This window comes from Sus scrofa, chromosome 2 (assembly GCF_000003025.6).
Source record: "Sus scrofa isolate TJ Tabasco breed Duroc chromosome 2, Sscrofa11.1, whole genome shotgun sequence".
Lineage (NCBI taxonomy): Eukaryota > Metazoa > Chordata > Mammalia > Artiodactyla > Suidae > Sus > Sus scrofa.
In genome coordinates this window covers 54,902,730-54,920,309 of record NC_010444.4, presented here as the reverse complement: position 1 = coordinate 54,920,309, position 17,580 = coordinate 54,902,730, and the positions used below count along the sequence as shown (strand labels likewise).

Genomic DNA, 17,580 nt, shown 5'->3' with positions numbered 1-17,580 from the left:
TCCCAGGTTAGGGATCAAATTGGAGCTGCAGCCGCTGGCACAGTCACAGCAATGCCTGATCCAAGGTGCATCTGTGACCTACACAATAGCTCATGGCAATGCCGGATCCTTAATCCACAGAGCAAGGTCAGGGATCGAACTTGCATCCTCATGGATGCTAGTTGTATTTGTTTCTGCTTATTTTCTATTTCTTCCTGGTTCAGCCTCAGTAGCTTGAACATTTTGCAAGAATCTATTTTTTTCTAGGTTGTCCATTTTATTGGCATATAGTTGCTCATAGTAGTCTCTCTTAATCCTTTGTATTTCTGCAATGTCAGTTGCAACTTCTCCTTTTTCATTTCTAATTTTATTGATTTGACCCTTATACATTTTTTCTTGATGAGTCTGGCTAATGGTTTATCAATTTTGTTGATCTTTTCAAAGAACCAACTTTTGGTTTCATCCATCTCCTGAATTGTTTTCTTTGTCTCTATCTTATTAATTTCAGCTCTAGTCTTTATGTTTTCTTTCCTTGTAATAATTTTGGGCTTTGTCTGTTCTTTCTTCTCTAGATGTTTAAGATGTAAGGTTAGGGTGTTTATTTGCATCTTTTCTTCTTTCCTGAGATAAGATTGCATTGCTATAAACTTCCCTCTCAGAACTGATTTTGTTGTGTACCTTAGGTTTTTAATTGTTTTATCTTCATTGTCATTTTTCTCTATGTATCTTTTAATTTCCTCTTTGTCTTCTTCATGTCCAATGATTTGTTAGTAGCATATTGTTTAGCTTCCAAGAATTTGTGTTTTTTGCTATTTTTTATTCTGGTTTATTTCTAATCTTCTGATCAGAGAAAATGCTTGAAATAATTTCACTATTTTTTTTAATTTATCAAGGCTTGATCTATGGCCCAAGATATGATCTATCCTGGAGAATGTTCCTTGTGCACTTGCTGCTTTGGGGTGAAAAGTTCTGTAAATATCAGTTAAGTCTATTTGGTCTATTGTATCATTTAAGGCCTGTGTTTCCTTGCTGATTTAGTGTCTGGGTGATCTGTCCATTGCTGTAAGGAGCATATTGAAGTCCCCCACTATTTTTGTGTTACTGTTAACTTCCCCTTTTATGGCTCTTTGTAGTTATATATTGTGCAGCCCCTATGTTGGGTGTATATATATTTAAAATGGTTATTTCTTCTTGTATTGATCCTTTAATCATTATGCAATGTCCTTGTCTCTTATGTCCTTCCTTATTTTAAAATCTATTTTGTCTGATATGAGTATTGCTACCCCTGCTTTTCTATAATTTCCATTTGTGTGTAACATTTTCTTCCATCCCCTCACTTTAAGTATGTATGCATCCTTAGTTCTGAAGTGGGTCTCCTATAGACAGCATATATGTGGGTCTTGCTTTTGAATCTTTTAGTTGGAACATTTAACCTGTTTGCATTCAATGCAATTATGGATAAGTATGTGTTTATTGTCATTTACTTAATTTTGGGGGGAGATTTCTATTTTGGATCGTTCTTTTTTTTTTTTTTTTTTTTTTTGCCCTTCCTCTTTTTGTTGTCTTTTCCTGAGATTTGCTGACCATGTTTAGTGTTATGTTTGGCTTGGTTTTTCTTGTATGCTAGTTTAGATACCATATATGTCAATGGGTGATTTCCTACCTTCAAATTATCTGGCCTTTACCATTTTTAACATTTGTGTTTCTAATTGTCGCTTTTCCTTTTCTGCTTGGAGAAGTTCCTTTAGTAGTTGATGTAGAGCTGGTTTGGAAGTGCTGAATTCTCCTAGCTTTTGCTTGTCTATGAAGCTTTCAATCTCTCCATCAAATCTGAATAAGAGTTTTCCTGGGTAGAGTAGTCTTGGTTCTAGTTTCTTCCTCTTCATCACCTCAAATATATTTTGCCACTCCCTTCTGGCTTGTAGAATTTCTGCAAAAAGATCAGCCATTATCCTGGCCCACCAGCTGGGTGACTTTATCATTGGGTACAACAAGGCAACAGAACAAATGGCTGAAAAGAAATTGAAGAAGAAACTTGACGAAGAAGAGGAAGATGGGGTGAATACGGAAAACTTTCAGTTCATCTGACAAGCAAGTGAGGCTGAACTGGAGGAGGCGTTGACTTTTTATACTCAAAAAAACAAGTCTGCACGTGTCTTCCTGGGGACTCATTCAAAAAGTTCTAAAAACAGCAACAGTTTTTCTGATAGTGGGGCAAAGGGTGATCACCCTGAAACAATGGAAGAAGTGAAAACAAAGCAGCCCAAGCAGCAACAGACAACAGAAATTCACTGATAAATTATCTCGATTTACTACTTCAGCAGAAAAAGAAGCTAAATTAGTCTGTACCAATTCTTCCTCTGCTTCTTTCTCTGGTCCTGCTGCTGCTCTTCTGCAGAAAATTCCCAACACCCATTTGTCATCTATCATTGCCACCTCTGACCTCTCACTAGGGTCAGGCCACCATTCTTCTCTATCTCAGATTCCTCCAGCTCTTCCCAGCATGCCTCACCAGCCAGCAGCTTTACTGAGCACAGTCCCTGACAGTGCTTCTCCCAGCATACATCCTGGGACACAGAATTTATCAAGCCCCGCTGGCCCGCCACGCTGTCAATCAGGCAGTTACACCATTGGCCCCTTTTCCTCTTTCCAAGTGCAGCACACATCTATAGCCAGTCTCGTCCCTCTTCAGCAAAAGCAGGTTCAGTCCATCCAAACAAGCAGCATTCAGGAGTAGCCAAAACACAAAAGGAGGGAGAAGATGGTTCTTCATACAGCAGATGGTACAACCCAAGTATGGATACTGCTGAACTTCAGCGGCTAGCCGAGAAGCAGGCAGCAAGGCAGTATTCACTGTCCACTCACATCAGCCTCCTCACCCAGCAGGTAACAAACCTGAATTTGGCAAGTGGTATCATAAACAGAAGCAGTGTGCCAACTTCCCCCTCACTGCGGCCTGTCATCAGTCCTGGTGACCCAATGTGGCCAGTACAGTCAGACCCCAAAGCTCCTGAGAGCCACACTCCCCCCCGCCCCGGAAGCAGGAGCCTCCAAACAGGTGGCTTTGCCTGGGAGGGAGAGGTGGAGAACAGTGCATATAGCAAGGCTACAGGGGTTGTCCCCCAGCACAAGTACTACCCCACAGCAGGCAGCTACCAACTCCATTTTGCCCTGCAACAGCTTGAACAGCAAAAACTGCAGTCCTGGCAGCTCCTGGACCAGAGTCGAGCCTGGCATCAGCCAATCTTTGACAGCTAGACACTACCTAACTCCAGTTTATGGACAGTAAATAATGGTGAAGCTCACAGAATTTCAAGTGCCATAGCCAGTGGCCAGAAGCCAACCACTGGGCCACAAAAAGTGGTGCCTTGTACAAGTTCTTCCTCCTCCCTGGTCCCCAAACCACCATCCAGTCACAAACAAGTCTTCAGAAAGGCAACATCCCAGAGGACTTCCAAAGGCTCCTCCACAGAAGGGCAGCTGAGTGGACTCCAGAGCAGCCTTATATGTGATTTATAGCTTCTCCCTTGTGGCTCTTGATATTTTTCTTTTAACAATTTTTGTCAGTTTGATTAGTATATGTCTAGCTGTATTTCTTCTCGGGTTTATTTTGTATGGAATTCTCTGTACTTCTTCCACTTTAGTGAGATTTTCCTTTCCCATATTTGGGAAATTTTTGTTATAACCTCTTCAAATATTTTCTCTCTCTTCCCCTCCTGGAATCTCTATAATGCAAATGTTGGTATGTTTAATGTTGTCACAGAAGTCTCTTAGACTTTCTTCAGGTTTTTTTTTTTTTTTTCATTCTCTTCTCTTTATTTTCTGTAGCAGTGATTTCCACCTCTCTGTCTTCCACCTCAACTTTTTCATTCTTCTGCCTCCATTAGCCTGCTATTGGTTCCTTCTAGATCATTTTTTCATTTCAGCCATTTCGCTATTCTTCAAACCCTCTAGCTCTTTGTTAAACATCTCTTTTAAGTTCTCAATCTGTGTCTCCATTCTTTTTCCAAGATCTTGGATCATCTTTACTATTATCACTCTGAATTCTTCTTTTCAGGTAAACTGCCTGTCTCCTAATCATTTAGTGTTTGTTTGTGTGTTTTTCTCTTGTTCCTTTGAAAGGTGCTTCTTTGATGTTTCATAGTGTCTACTTTTTTGTTCATTGTCCCCTTGACATTTTGTGTATAGGTATTGAAGCAGATGCCCAGTCCTGGAGTTCATAGGGGTGGTAGTTTTTCGTGTGTACCTCTTTGCTGGGCAGGCTCTAGGGACTGTTTTCTGTAGCTATAGGATCATGTTCCACTGTTCAGCTGGCACTCTCCTTGCTTGGCCACTGTCTCAAGCCTCAGGTGTGGGGGTCTTTGTCCAGGCTCACAGGCTCCCTCTGTAGCTGAGGAATATGTGTTTCTGGTGGTCTCCCCTCCTGCCTGGTGCTTATAGAAGTGCTCTCTATAGCCCTGAAGATTGGATTGTGGGTTAATGGGCCTCCCCTGACTACCTTGGTGTGGAAAGTGTGCCAATGACATGAGCCTTCACAGGGCCACCAGTAGGAGTCCTCTATCATGTGATTTTAGCCAGTTGAGCAGGCTGCAGCTCTGTCAGAGAGTGGGCACTGGCAGCCCTCTTGTGGAAATGGATACTGCCAGACATTCCATTTCTTTTCTGGCACTGCTTTGCTGGTGTGAGCTTATGCAGATTCTCTTGGCAGAACCAAGGCACCTGTGTTTTCCCTGATCAACAGGGAGGAATACTACCAGAAATCCTCTCACAGGAGCCTCTGCAGATTCTCTGGGCAGAGCTAAGATCGCTCTGTTTGTCTGTGTTTCCATTGCTCAAGCAGGCCACTATTTTGAAGTGGGCACTGCCACCAGCAGTTTTTTTTTTCTGGCAAGGCTTTGCTGATGTGAGCTTCTGTAAATTCACTGGGTAAAGTCAAGGCACCAGTGTTTTCCCTGATTGTTGGGGAACAGGGTCTGGTAGCTCTTTCATGGGAATGGGCACAGCCTCTCTGAGCAGAGCTGAGACTTCTGAAGCAGATCATTGCTTTTGCAGGAAGTGGGTGCTGATGCCAGCAGCTTTACTGGGATTGTCCTGCTGATCAAAGGCCCTGTAGATTCTCTGCATGGAGCCAAAGTACCTGAGTTTTCCCTGATTTCTCAGGGGATGAGCACCACCACCACTGGCAGCTCCTCTGGCACAGGTTGGGCTCCATTAGTGTGGGTCCCCAGCCAGCAGGAACTGGGAACTTGTGTTATTCCTCCAGGTGGTTACTCCACCTACTCCAAGAAGTCTATAGCCCTAAGTGTGGGGATGCTCCCCTGCCATTGCCAGGCAGCCACTGTGGCCAAGTTGTTCCCAAGCTGAGGAAAGCAGTGTTCTGCAGATTGAGAAAGAGGGCAGAGGGAACAAGGCTTTAGTGGTGGATCCCACCCCTTCCTTCTAGGACCCCCAAACAATGGCATCTAGCCTCTAAGCCCGTCTGGGTTGTCTCCACTTAGATGCTCTCCATTGCGTTTGCCCTGTAATCTAGTCCCTCCAGACTGTTTCCACACAGCCAACCCATTTTTTCCCCAATGAAACTGGCCCCAGCTCCCTCTTTGTGTCCCATCTCTATGGCCAAAATTTTACTTCCCAGCACCTGCTGACACCTGCCTATGGTTGCCTGTTGCCTGTAGAGCTGATTGTTATTGGAGAACTGTCTCTTTCTTAACTATTTCAGACCATTTCTCTAGAGTTCCTCTTCTGTTTTTGGCTTGTCTCATTGGTGGAGTGGCAACCTTCCTGGAGTGCAAGAATTATTCCTCTTTCCAGCTCCCTCCAGAGAGATTAGGTCCCATCTCCTTTCCTTTTGCTTATTTTTCTCTTATTCTTGTTTATTCTTTTTATGTCCTTTTTGGTTTTGTTATGTTTTTCTTGTTTTGTCATAATCTTGAGGTCTCTGTCGGTATTTTGCAAATTTTCTGTGTGAATATTTCCACATGTTGTTTTTTAATGTATTTGTGGGAGTAGATGAACCTTACATATTGTTACTCTGCCACCTTAGACATCCTCCATATATATTCTTTATTGTGTTAAAGTATGTTGACTCTATGTCCTATTTCTGAAGAATTTTTACATCAAGTGGTTGTTCAATTTTGTCAAATTTTTTCCTTCATCTATTGTGATCATCATATGGTTTTTATTCTTCAATGTGTTAACATGGTACATCTCACTGATGGATTTGCAGATATTGAAAAATTATTTTGTGAGTTCCTGTTGTGGCTCAGTGGTTAACAAATCCAGCTAGGAACCATGAGGTTGTGGGTTCGATCCCTGGCTTCACTCAGTGGGTTAAGGATTTGGCGTTGCCATGAGCTGTGGTATAGGTCGCAGATGTGGCTTGGATATGGCATTGCTGTGGCTCTGGCATAGGCGGCAGCAACAGCTCCAGTGAGACCCCTAGCCTGGGAACCTCCGTATGCCATGGGTGTGGCACTGGAAAAAGGAAGACAGAAAAAAAAATCATTTCATCCCTGGGGTGAGTTCTAATTGTCTAATTGATCATGGTATGATACTTTTAAAATATTGTTTGTTGGGAGTTCCTGTCATGGCTCAATGGTTAACGAATCTGAGTAGGAACCAAGAGGTTGTGGGTTTGATACCTTGACTTGCTCAGTGGGTTAAGGATCTGGCGTTGCCATTAGCTGTGGTGTAGGTCATAGACACAGCTTGGAGACTGCATTGCTGTGGCTCTGGCATAGGCTGGTGGCTACAGCTCCAATTAGACCCCTAGGCTGGGAACCTGCATATGCCACAGTTAAAGCCCTAGAAAAGACAAAAAGACCAAAAAAAATTTATTGTTTGTTGGATTCAGATTGCTAGTATCTTGTTGCGCATTTTGCATGTATGTTAGTCTGTGATATCAGATTGTGATTTACTTTTTTATGGTATCTTTGTCTGGTTTTTGTATCAGGGTGATGATGGCGTCATAGAATGTGTTTGAAAGTGTTACTTTCACTAATTTTTTGAAATAGTTTCAGGAAGATTGGTATTAACTATTTTGAAATATTTGATAGAATTTTCCTGGGAAGCCATGGACTTCCTGGACTACTGATTGTTGGGCATTTTTAAATCAGAGTTTAATTTTCAGTTCTTGTTATGTTTAAGTTCATATTTTCTACTTTTTCCTGATTTGACATTAGATTTTACCTTTCTTAAAATTTGTCCATTCTTCAATAATGTCCATTTTCTTAGCATTTTCTTTGTTTGTAGCAGTCTTTATGATTCTTTGTACTTCTATGTTGTTAGCACTAACTTATTTTTTATTTCTATTTTTGTTGATTACAGCCTTCTACTTTTGTTTAATTAATGAATCTGGCTCAAGTTTTATCAATTTTGTTTATCTTTTCAAAGGACCAAATTTTAGTTTCATTGATCTTTTCAATTGTTTTCTTTGTGTCTATTTCATTTATTTCTGTTCTGATTTTTAAGATTACTTTCCTTCTACTACGATTACTTTCCTTCTAGTATATATCCTTCTGTTACTATTCCTTTTCATACTTTCCTTCTACTACATTTTATTTGTTCTTCTTTCTCTAGTCGCTTTAGGTGTTATTTTTTATTTGATTTTTTTCTTGCTTCTTGAGGTAAGTTTGTATTGTTATAAACTTCTCTCATAGAACTGCTTTTGCTGCTCCCATAAGTTTTAAGTTGTCGTGTTTTTATTTTTATTTGTCTTTAGGTATTTGATCATTTCCTCTGATTTCCTCAGTGATCCATTTGTAGTTTAGTAACAATTTCTAGCATACACATGTTTGTTGTTTTTATTTATTTACTTATTTTTATTAGGTTTCTAATCTTTTATCATTGTGGTCAAAGTTGCTTAATACAGTATCAATTTAATTCAATTTAAAGAGGTTCGTTTTGTGTTCCAGCATGTTCTGTTCCCAGAGGATATTGTATGTGCCATTCAAAAGAATGTATACCTGCTGTTTTGGGATGGAATGTTCCATAAATATCAACTAAATTCATTTGCTCTAATGTGTAATAAAGACTGTGTTTCTCTTTTAATTCTGAATTTGTATGATCAGTACAATGATATAAGTAGGGTGTTAATATTCCCTACAATTATTGTGTTACTTTTGATTTTGCCTTTCATGGCTGTTAGAATTTGCATGTATACTGAGATGCTCCTATGTTATGTGCATATATATTTACCATTCTCTATATATCTTATTCTTGGACTGACCCCTTGATCATTATATGATATCCTTTATTTCTTGTAAAAAAAATTAAAATATATTTTGTCAGATATGAGTATTGCTATTCCAGCTTTATTTTGATTTCCATTAGCATAGAATACTTTTTCCATCCCCTTACTCTCAGTCTGTTTATGTCCCTATGTCTGAAGTAGGTCTCTTGTGTTTTGCATATATATAGGTATTATTTTTCCATTCAGCCAGTCTATATAATTTGGTTGGGACATTGAATCCACTTACTTTTAAGTAATTATCAATATGTACGTTCTTATTGACATTTCAAAAAATGTTTTGTCTTTGTTATTGTGAGAATTTTTTTCTTCCATCATTCTTTTGTTTCCTCTCCCTGTGATTTGATGCCTATGTTTAGTGTTCTGTTTAGATTATTTTTTTTCTTTTGTATGTGTGAGTATCTATTGTAGATTTTTGATTTGCTGTTAATATGAGTTTTTTTTTGAACTTTTTCTTATGAGGCTTTGATATAGCAGTCTGTATATATGTATATATATATAAAATATTGTTTTAAGTCGCTGTCTCTTTATTTCAAATGCAATTACAATATCCTTCATTTTTACTCTTCTCATGATATCCTATTTTGTGTGAGTAATTTTCTACCCTTACTGTATGTGTGCCTTTACCAGTGAGATTTTATATAAGTAATTTTCTTGTTTCTAGTTGGGGCCTTTTCCATCTAGAGAATTTCCTTTAGCATTTGTTGTAAAGCTTGTTTGGTGTTGTTGAATTCTCTTAGCTTTTGCTTGTCTCTAAATATGTTTATTTCTCTGTCAAATCTGAATAGGAGCCTTTTTGGATAGATATTCTTTTATTTTTTTCTTCATCATTTTAAATACAGTGTGTAAATCCCTTCAGTCTTAACATAGATAAGTTAGAATGCTGAAAATAAGGTTTAGTTTATACATCCTGGTTTGGTAGAGGGCATTGAAAACTGGGTTGACACCTCCTATACATTAAGATCATGCCACTCAGGGAAGGGTGTGGGGCAAGAGTGAACAAAAATGACATAGAATTTAATATATTATTAAATGCAGCTTTTTCTAGATGGGATAATTTCAGGGTTTTTTGTACATGTTGCCTAGTTTCCATATCACCATCTTTCTAAAATTGTTTTTAGATGTCTCCATGGAGGATCAAGATCCTGGTACTTCTTAGTCTGCCTTTGCTAATCTCACTCCAAGCCACTCACTTTTTAAAAATTGAAGACTTAATTAAAACTATACTACTCTAGTATATATAAGGTCTAGAAGATTTGAAATCTGTTATTAATAAAAAAGAAAGATTTGACTTCATTGATTGGACATGTGGTACAGTCATAAGGTAAAAGTTCAATTTTATTATTCCTTTCAGTGGGATATTCTCATTTTTTTTCTGACTTCTTAGAATATTTGTTGTTTGGTTCACTTAAAATTTCATAAAAGAGTATGTGCAAAAAATTTCCTTTGGAATGGCTGCTCCAGCTACATTTTAAAACAACTCCACCTTATATTATTCATAATAGTAATACTCTCTTCACAATGACTAATGATCTTGAACATATTTTCATTTACTCCTTGGCCATCTGAACATATATCTTATTTTGCTTATTTTTTAAGATTTATTTATTTTTGTTGTTAAATTGTAGGTATTTTTAAAACAATGTGAATAAGAATCCGTTGTCAGATATATACTGTGAATATCTTCTCCTCAGTGAGCTTAAAATATTTTTATTAATTTCATAGGTTCTTTTTTGTATTTTAAATTTTAATTATTTTTTTAATTTTAAGACTAGTTTTTTTGTGGTATCCTCTAAAAAATATTTGCCTATCCTTATTTGGAGATGTATTTTTAGAAATATTTTGGTTTTAGCTTTTAGATTTAGTTATGTTATCCATCTTGAAATAATTTTTATATGTGGTTAGGTTCAAATTTTTTTTTCACTATGATCATCTTGCTTTTTCATTGAATTGATTTGAAGCCTCAGAATTCCTTTTAATATATCATATTTTCAGATAATCTGAGTGAAGCAGATAGGGCAGAAAAATGTATGCATCAATATTCAACACCACTTTATTATAATTTTTTTAAATCTTAGTAAAAAAGTAAGAATATAAGTAAACTTTATTAAGTTAATAAAAAGGTATGTGTACACATATATACAAATATGTACTATAAACATTATACAAAATTTGGGTTTTTTAATAACCTCAAATTAATCTGAAATGTACTTTAATATCAGAATCAAAGCAATTATTTAATTTAACCTAGTCATAAGATAGCAAACAATGCAATAAAATTAAAAAATAAATATGGTATAAAATATTTGGAAAGTTTAAAAAATCCTCTCATTATTTTAAGATCATATAATTACCTATATAGAGAATGTAATAAAATCTATACAAAATCTTTTAAAACATGGCAATCTTTTAAATTGCAAAATAAATATTATCACTACATACTAGAAAACATTTGTCAGTTTATGAACAGATAGCTCAGGGAAGAGTAATCTTAAGAAATATATGATTTGAAGATACTTCATGTTAAAAATAACAGGAGAAATATATATTATTTCAAGCTCTTAGAGACCTAGAGGTATATACATAAAAATATTCATGCAATATACTGTTTCTTTTTTGTGGGAGTGACCCAAATTTATGCTACATGTAGTAGAGATTTATAAAATGGAATGTAATTCCATAATTTAAATTTATGATGCAATCTATTTCACTCTGAATATACTTGAAACATTAATTTATTGTGTCGGAGTAACAATCTTCATAATAGTATGCACAATGTATCATAAATTTAAAATATTAAAGTTAACAAGGAATAATAAATAGTGTGAATTTATATATTTTTAGCCAAAAATGGAACCATGCATCTTTTTTTTCTCTCATGGAGGAAACTAAACTTAAAGGTTTTCAGTAAAGGTATTTGGTGCTGGAAATTTGATTACCACCTCCTCACAACATTTGCTTTGGCATGCTTGAGAGATTATCCACCATGGGAATGTCCTTTATGGTAGGGAAGGAAATGTATGCTAGGAGGTTACTGCAGAGAAAGTGGAGGCTCCCATTTCCAAAATACTGGTTTTTAGTGACAACAATTCAATGGAGACAGAAGTGACCTCTCTTACACTTCCACATCTCAAATCACAGAAGCAGTCCTCAAGGTCGTTGAACAGATCACACTTGTAGAAGACCAAGGAAGCAAAGAATAATTTGCTGCTTTCAAAATAGAAGGGTGGAGAAATGGAGCTTAAGTAAGAAAATCCATATTATTTATCACATAAAGACATTGACTGATACTGACTTTGTCATAGCTATAGAATGTGGGAAAAACAGGGATGGGATTAGGAAAGTCACCACAAGTCAGTTTTACTTAAATTTTATTTCTTTTACAAAGGCATCTAATAGAAATAATACAAAGGGACTTATTTACAAAAGAGAAAGGGACTCAAAAATTTTTAAATCAAACTCATGGATACCAAAGGGGAAACACAGGGTGGGAGATAAACCAGGATGTTGGGTTTAACATAAATATGCAGATACATAAAATAATTAATGAGGATATTATAGCAATGGGAAATCTACTCAATACTCTGTAATGATCTATATGGGAAAATGATGTGAAGTAGAATGAATATATGTATATGTATACATGATTCGCTTTGCAGTATACCTAAAACTAACATAACATTGTAAGTCAACCTCCTCCCAATAAAATTTCAGAAAGAAAATAAAAAATAAAAAGCTACCAGAGACAAATAATATGTTTAAAAAAAATTAACCCAGGGTGCTAGGTTTCTAAATATCTATTAGACTGTTCCACCTCTTATATGTGTATCTGAATTTTTTCAAGGTATACTAAGCCTATGTCCTTTGTAATAAATTATTCTGAAACTGAAATATATATTTTGCATCTATTGATAAGATTTATGATATAAACGAGAGGATAATTATCTAGTTGGCTACTTGGCAGTCTTAAAGATTATTCAAAGGAAGAAATCTTTCTTCATGAATACATAATAATTCATTACAACATGAGGTGGTAATGTACATTCTGTCAGCATATTTCTGGGAGGCATATTTTTGTCATATTTTCTTTATGCATGTACTAGATTCATTACAATGAGTAATACATAATTATACTTTAAAGTGACATTTGTGATTTTATTTAATACTGATAGATCAATTATTTATTTGTGAATTTGAATTAACACAACTTGGATTCATTCCTTTATATTAGGACGATAGTATTGTTTTCTTATTAAAAGCTTATATAACAGGCAACTCTTTTACACCAAGCCAGAATGGCTGTAGTTAGCTGGTTTTGATGTACAGTTCAGAGAAAGGACATTTTACTGCTGTGAAACACTTGTCTCTGCCAGGAGTTACCATGGCAACCACAAAACTTTGCTTTCTTTGAGATTGCTAATAACAGGTCCTTGCTGATACCTGAGAATTTCCCTTAATTACTCTAATAGATGAAGGATCCAATCAACCTGTAGGTTCCAAGGGAGAATGTTAAAACTTTAACTCTTGCTAATTGGAAGGTTATTTAACAAAGCTCTGCAGGTGTTAACTTAGCCAAAGTCATTAAAAGTTTTCAACCACAATCCCAGAAGTCTAATTTAATGAGCCTGTGAACACTGCTCTTCCAATTAGACCTTTCCCTTTCATGCTTAGATCACATATTGCCTGTGAACAGTTCCTTGGTGACAGCATTTAAAGAAACCAAACAAGAGTCTCTTAGACAATCTTATAGCCAGTCATTTTTTTGAGTTGTTCTGCATTCATACCAAAACCAAAGAAGAAAAAGGTGAAGAGAAGAAGAGAAAGAAGAATGAAGACTATATCATTTACTTCTGTGGTCCTTTTAATCTCTTAATGATTGTAGTAAATATTACTAATATATTCACTTTCATTGATAGGTAGGCTTTAGAGTGCTAAGGAATGTGGAGTTAAGTCATGAGGACATTGTTCCAAGGACACAAAACATTTTATTCACTGATTGACTCTTCACTCTCACTCATATAGATTGTATCTCTAAGAGAAATATAAACAGAGCTTCACACCAAGCCAAAAAGACCCTTTATAAATACAATCCATTGGGTGAATTGTTTTTCTCCAATTTCCAATTTAGTTTCTTAGAGAACTGAACCTGAATGCAGAGCTGGTCTAAACTCCTTGTGCTCAATCTATTATATTTCTGCCTAAATTTATATGTAAGCTCAGTATTTTATTTTATAAATTCCCTCCTGAGAGTGAAGAAATTGGCCCCTGGAAGGCACACACTCTGGGGTTAATGAAGGAAAGCTTCTCTTTAAAAACTAAATTTTTGTGTTTTGTTTTTAAACTTTGACTTCAAACATTAATTGAGTCACTAAATATAGATATCATGTCACAGCACTATTTCCTTCACTTAATAGAATATAAAATATGAGGGAACATCCCATGAAAGAATACCTGTGTAATTTTGTTTCGTGATATGAGGGGAAGAAAACACATTTTTTTTTTCTGTAGTCATACACTGGTCATAAATGTCTGGCTGGCTAACTCATGCATCTTTAGGCAAGATATTTGCTAAAAGAAATGTCCTGGCCTATCTCCTGCAATATCCTCATCATTTGAAAACATGTTCCAAAAAATACAGTTGGAATCGTTTAACAGCCTCTCACTATACATCTAAATATCTAGTAGAGGAGTTCCCAACATGGCTCAGCAGAAACGAATCTGACTAGCACCCACGAGGATACAAGTTTGATCCCTGGCCTTGCTCAGTGGGTTAAGGATCCCGCATTTCCATAAGCTGTAGTGTAGATTGCAGACATGGCTCAGATCCTGTGTTGCTGTGGCTGTGATGGAGGTAGCCAGCTACAGCTCAAGTTGGACCCCTAGCCTGGGAACTTCCATATGCCACAAGTGTGGCCCTAAAAAGACAAAAGACAAGAGACAAAAAAAAAAAAAAAAAGATCTACTAGATTCATGGCTCAAATTATTTTCCAAACTGAGATTTTGATTTTTTTTTTTACTTTGGCTGTGTTTGGTGGTATCTTACTGTGATTTTAATTTTAATTTTCCTAGTTTCTGAGTTTTTATGTATTTATTTAACATTTCAATTTCCCCTTTGAAAAATATCATTTCAAGTGTTTTACCCCACCCCCTTTATTTTTTCAGTCTTTCGTCTTTTGTCTTTTTAGGACCTCACTCATGGCATATGGAGGTTCCCAGGCAAGGGGTCAAATTGGAGCTATAGCCACTGGCCTATACCACAGCCACAGCAATGTGGGATACAAGCCACATCTGCAACCTACACTACAGTTCATGGTAATGCCAGATCCTTAACCCACTGAACAAGGCCAGGGATCAAACCTGCATCCTCATGGATACTATTCTGATGCATTAAACACTGCATGATGGGAACTCCTGTTTTAAACTTTTTAAAAATTGAAATATTGTTGAGTTACAATATTGTTATAGTTTCTGGTGCATAGCAAAGTGATTCTGTTATATATACATGTAGGTATAACAGTTATATATATATATTTTGTATTACTTTCTATTATAGTTTATTATAAAATATCAAAGTTCTCTGTAATATACATTAAGACTTGTTTATCTACTTTATATATAGTAATGTGTATCTTTTAATCCCCAATTCATAATTTATCCCTCCTCCCACTCTCCCCTTTAGTAACCATAATTTTGTTTTCTATCTATGAGTTTGCTTCTGTATTGTAAATAAATTCATATCATTTATTTTAAATTCCACATATAGTGATATCATATGATGTTTGTCTTATATGTCTGAATTACTTCAGTTAGTATGAAAATTTCTAGGTCCGATCATGTTCCTGCAAATGGCATCAATACATTCCTTTTGATGGCTGAGTAATACTCCAATAATATACAATGATAAACACTTAGATTGCTTCTATATCTTGGCTATTATAAATAGAGCTGCTATGAACATTGGGTTGCTTATATTATTTTGGAATTAGAATTTTTTTATTAAAGTATAGTAGATTTACAATGTTTCTTCAATTTCTGTTCTATAGTAAAGTGATCCAATCACACAGAGTTCCCTGTGCTGTACATAGGGCTCCATTGCCCATCTAGTCCAAATATAACGGTTTGCTTCCAAAAACTCTGAACTGCCTATCCATTCCCCCTTACCCCCAAAAAACCACAACTCTGGTCTCCTTGGACATGATCTGTTTCTGTTTTGCAGATAGGAACATCTGTGCCATATTTTAGATTCCACAAATAAATTATATCATATGGTATTTGCCATTTTCTTTCTGGCTTACTTCACTTAGTATGAGAATCTATAGTTCCATCAATTAGGTGGTGTAGGCCAGCAACTGTTTCTCCAATTATACCCCTAGCCTGGGAAACTCCATATGCCATGGGTGTGGCTCTAAAAAGCAATAAATAAATGAATAAAGTATTAATAGTATGCATATAACATACAATACACTTATCTCTCTTTAGATATAATCTTAACTCCCAGACAGTTTAAATAATCATGAAGCCACAATAGGAAGACCTACAGGGTCCTCCTGGTTTAAGCCCTAGAGAGCTCTGGTGACAGTGCACTGCTGGGACATATAGGATGTCCTTGACAAAAGACCACTTTTTCAAGGTTGGCTAAAGTAACCTAATTACCACATACAGAAAAAGCAAGTTTTGCAAAATGGGACAACAGAGAAACTGTTCCAAAGAAAGGAATAAAATTCCTGAAGAGAACTAAGTGAAGTGGAGATAAGCAATCTAACTGAGAAAGAATTCAGGGAAGAGCTCATATTGATGATCAAATAATTTGAGGGAATGGTTGCATAGAAAGTTAGATAAAATGAGGTGGCACAGAAACACGTACCAGATGGAGAAATAAGACAAAACACTAGAAGTACAATTAAATGAGGTGGAGATAGGCAATCTACCTGAATTATAATTCAGAATAATAATAGAAAAATGATCCAAGATCTCAAAAAAAGGCACACATAAAAATTATAAGAAAGTTTAACAAAGATATAGAAGATGCAATGAACAAACAAACAGAAATGAATGATATTATAATGGAAATGAAAGATACACCCAAAGGAATCAGTAGTTCAATACATGACAGGACAATGAGTTGGAAGACAGGTTGGTGTAAATCACTGCTGTGAAAAGGATTAAACAAAAATGAAAGAAAAGAAATGAGGACAGTCTAAGAAACTCCTGGGACAACTAATTGTGCTAAAATTTGCATTATAGGAGTTCTAGAAGGAGAAGATAGAGGAAGGCCAGAGAACATATTTGAAGAGATAATATGTAAAAAGACTTAAGAAAGGATACACTGACTTCAGAAAGGATACACTCACTCAAATTCAAGAAATACAGAGTCCCATACCCAATAAATTCAAGAAGGAACACACTGAGTTACATGTTAATCAAATCACCAGAATTAAAGATAAAGAGAGAATATTGGAGTTCCTGGTATCTCAGTGGTAAGAACCTGACTAGTATCCATGAGGATGGGGGTTCACTCCACAGCCTCACTTAGTGGGTTAAAGGTACAGTATTGCTGTGAGTTGTGGTGTAGGCCATAGAGGCAGCTCAGATCTGGCATTGCTGTGGTGTTGGCCTAGGCTGGTGGCCTACATTTCCAATTTGACCCCTAACCTAGGAACTCCCGAATGTCATGGGTGTGGTCCTAAGAAGACCAAAAAAAGGGATAATATTAAACACAGCATGGAAATAGCAATGCATTGCATACAGGAGTACTCCCATAAGGATATCAGTTGTTTTTTAGTAGAAAATCTGCAGACCAGAAGTGAGTGGTTACAACATTTAAAGTTGTGAAAGTGTAAATCTGCAAAAAAGGAATACTCTACCCATCAAGTCACTTACTCAGATCTTATAAAAGGAACAAAACTTTACAGAGATGCAAAAGTTAAAACAGTTCAGTTCCACCATAACTTTTATAATAAATGCTGAAAGAACTTCTCTAAGTGAAAAAGAAAAGGACATAATGAGAAACAAGAAAATCAGGAAAGGAAAAAGCTAATTGGTAAAAAAATAAACATATAGTGAATATGCACAAAACTAGTACTAAGGTTAAAATTCAAAACTAATGAAAACAACTGTATTCCAAATAAGCAATTCAGGGAGACAGAAAACAATTAGATGTAAAAATATGATATCAAAACAGTATTTCTGAGATGAGGAGAGTACAAATACAGTGTTGTTAAATGCATTTGAAAATAAATCAAGTTCACTAAAACAAATATATATATGTAGTTGTGTATCCAGATAATGGAATGGAATATTATTTAGTGATTAAAAATAAATTAATTATCAAGCCATGACAGACATGGACTCAA

The 17,580-nt window shown here is 36.0% G+C and overlaps 1 pseudogene; it reads left to right on the top strand.

Moving 5' to 3' along the window:
- LOC102165427 lies at positions 1,434 to 3,498 on the top strand (annotated as a pseudogene).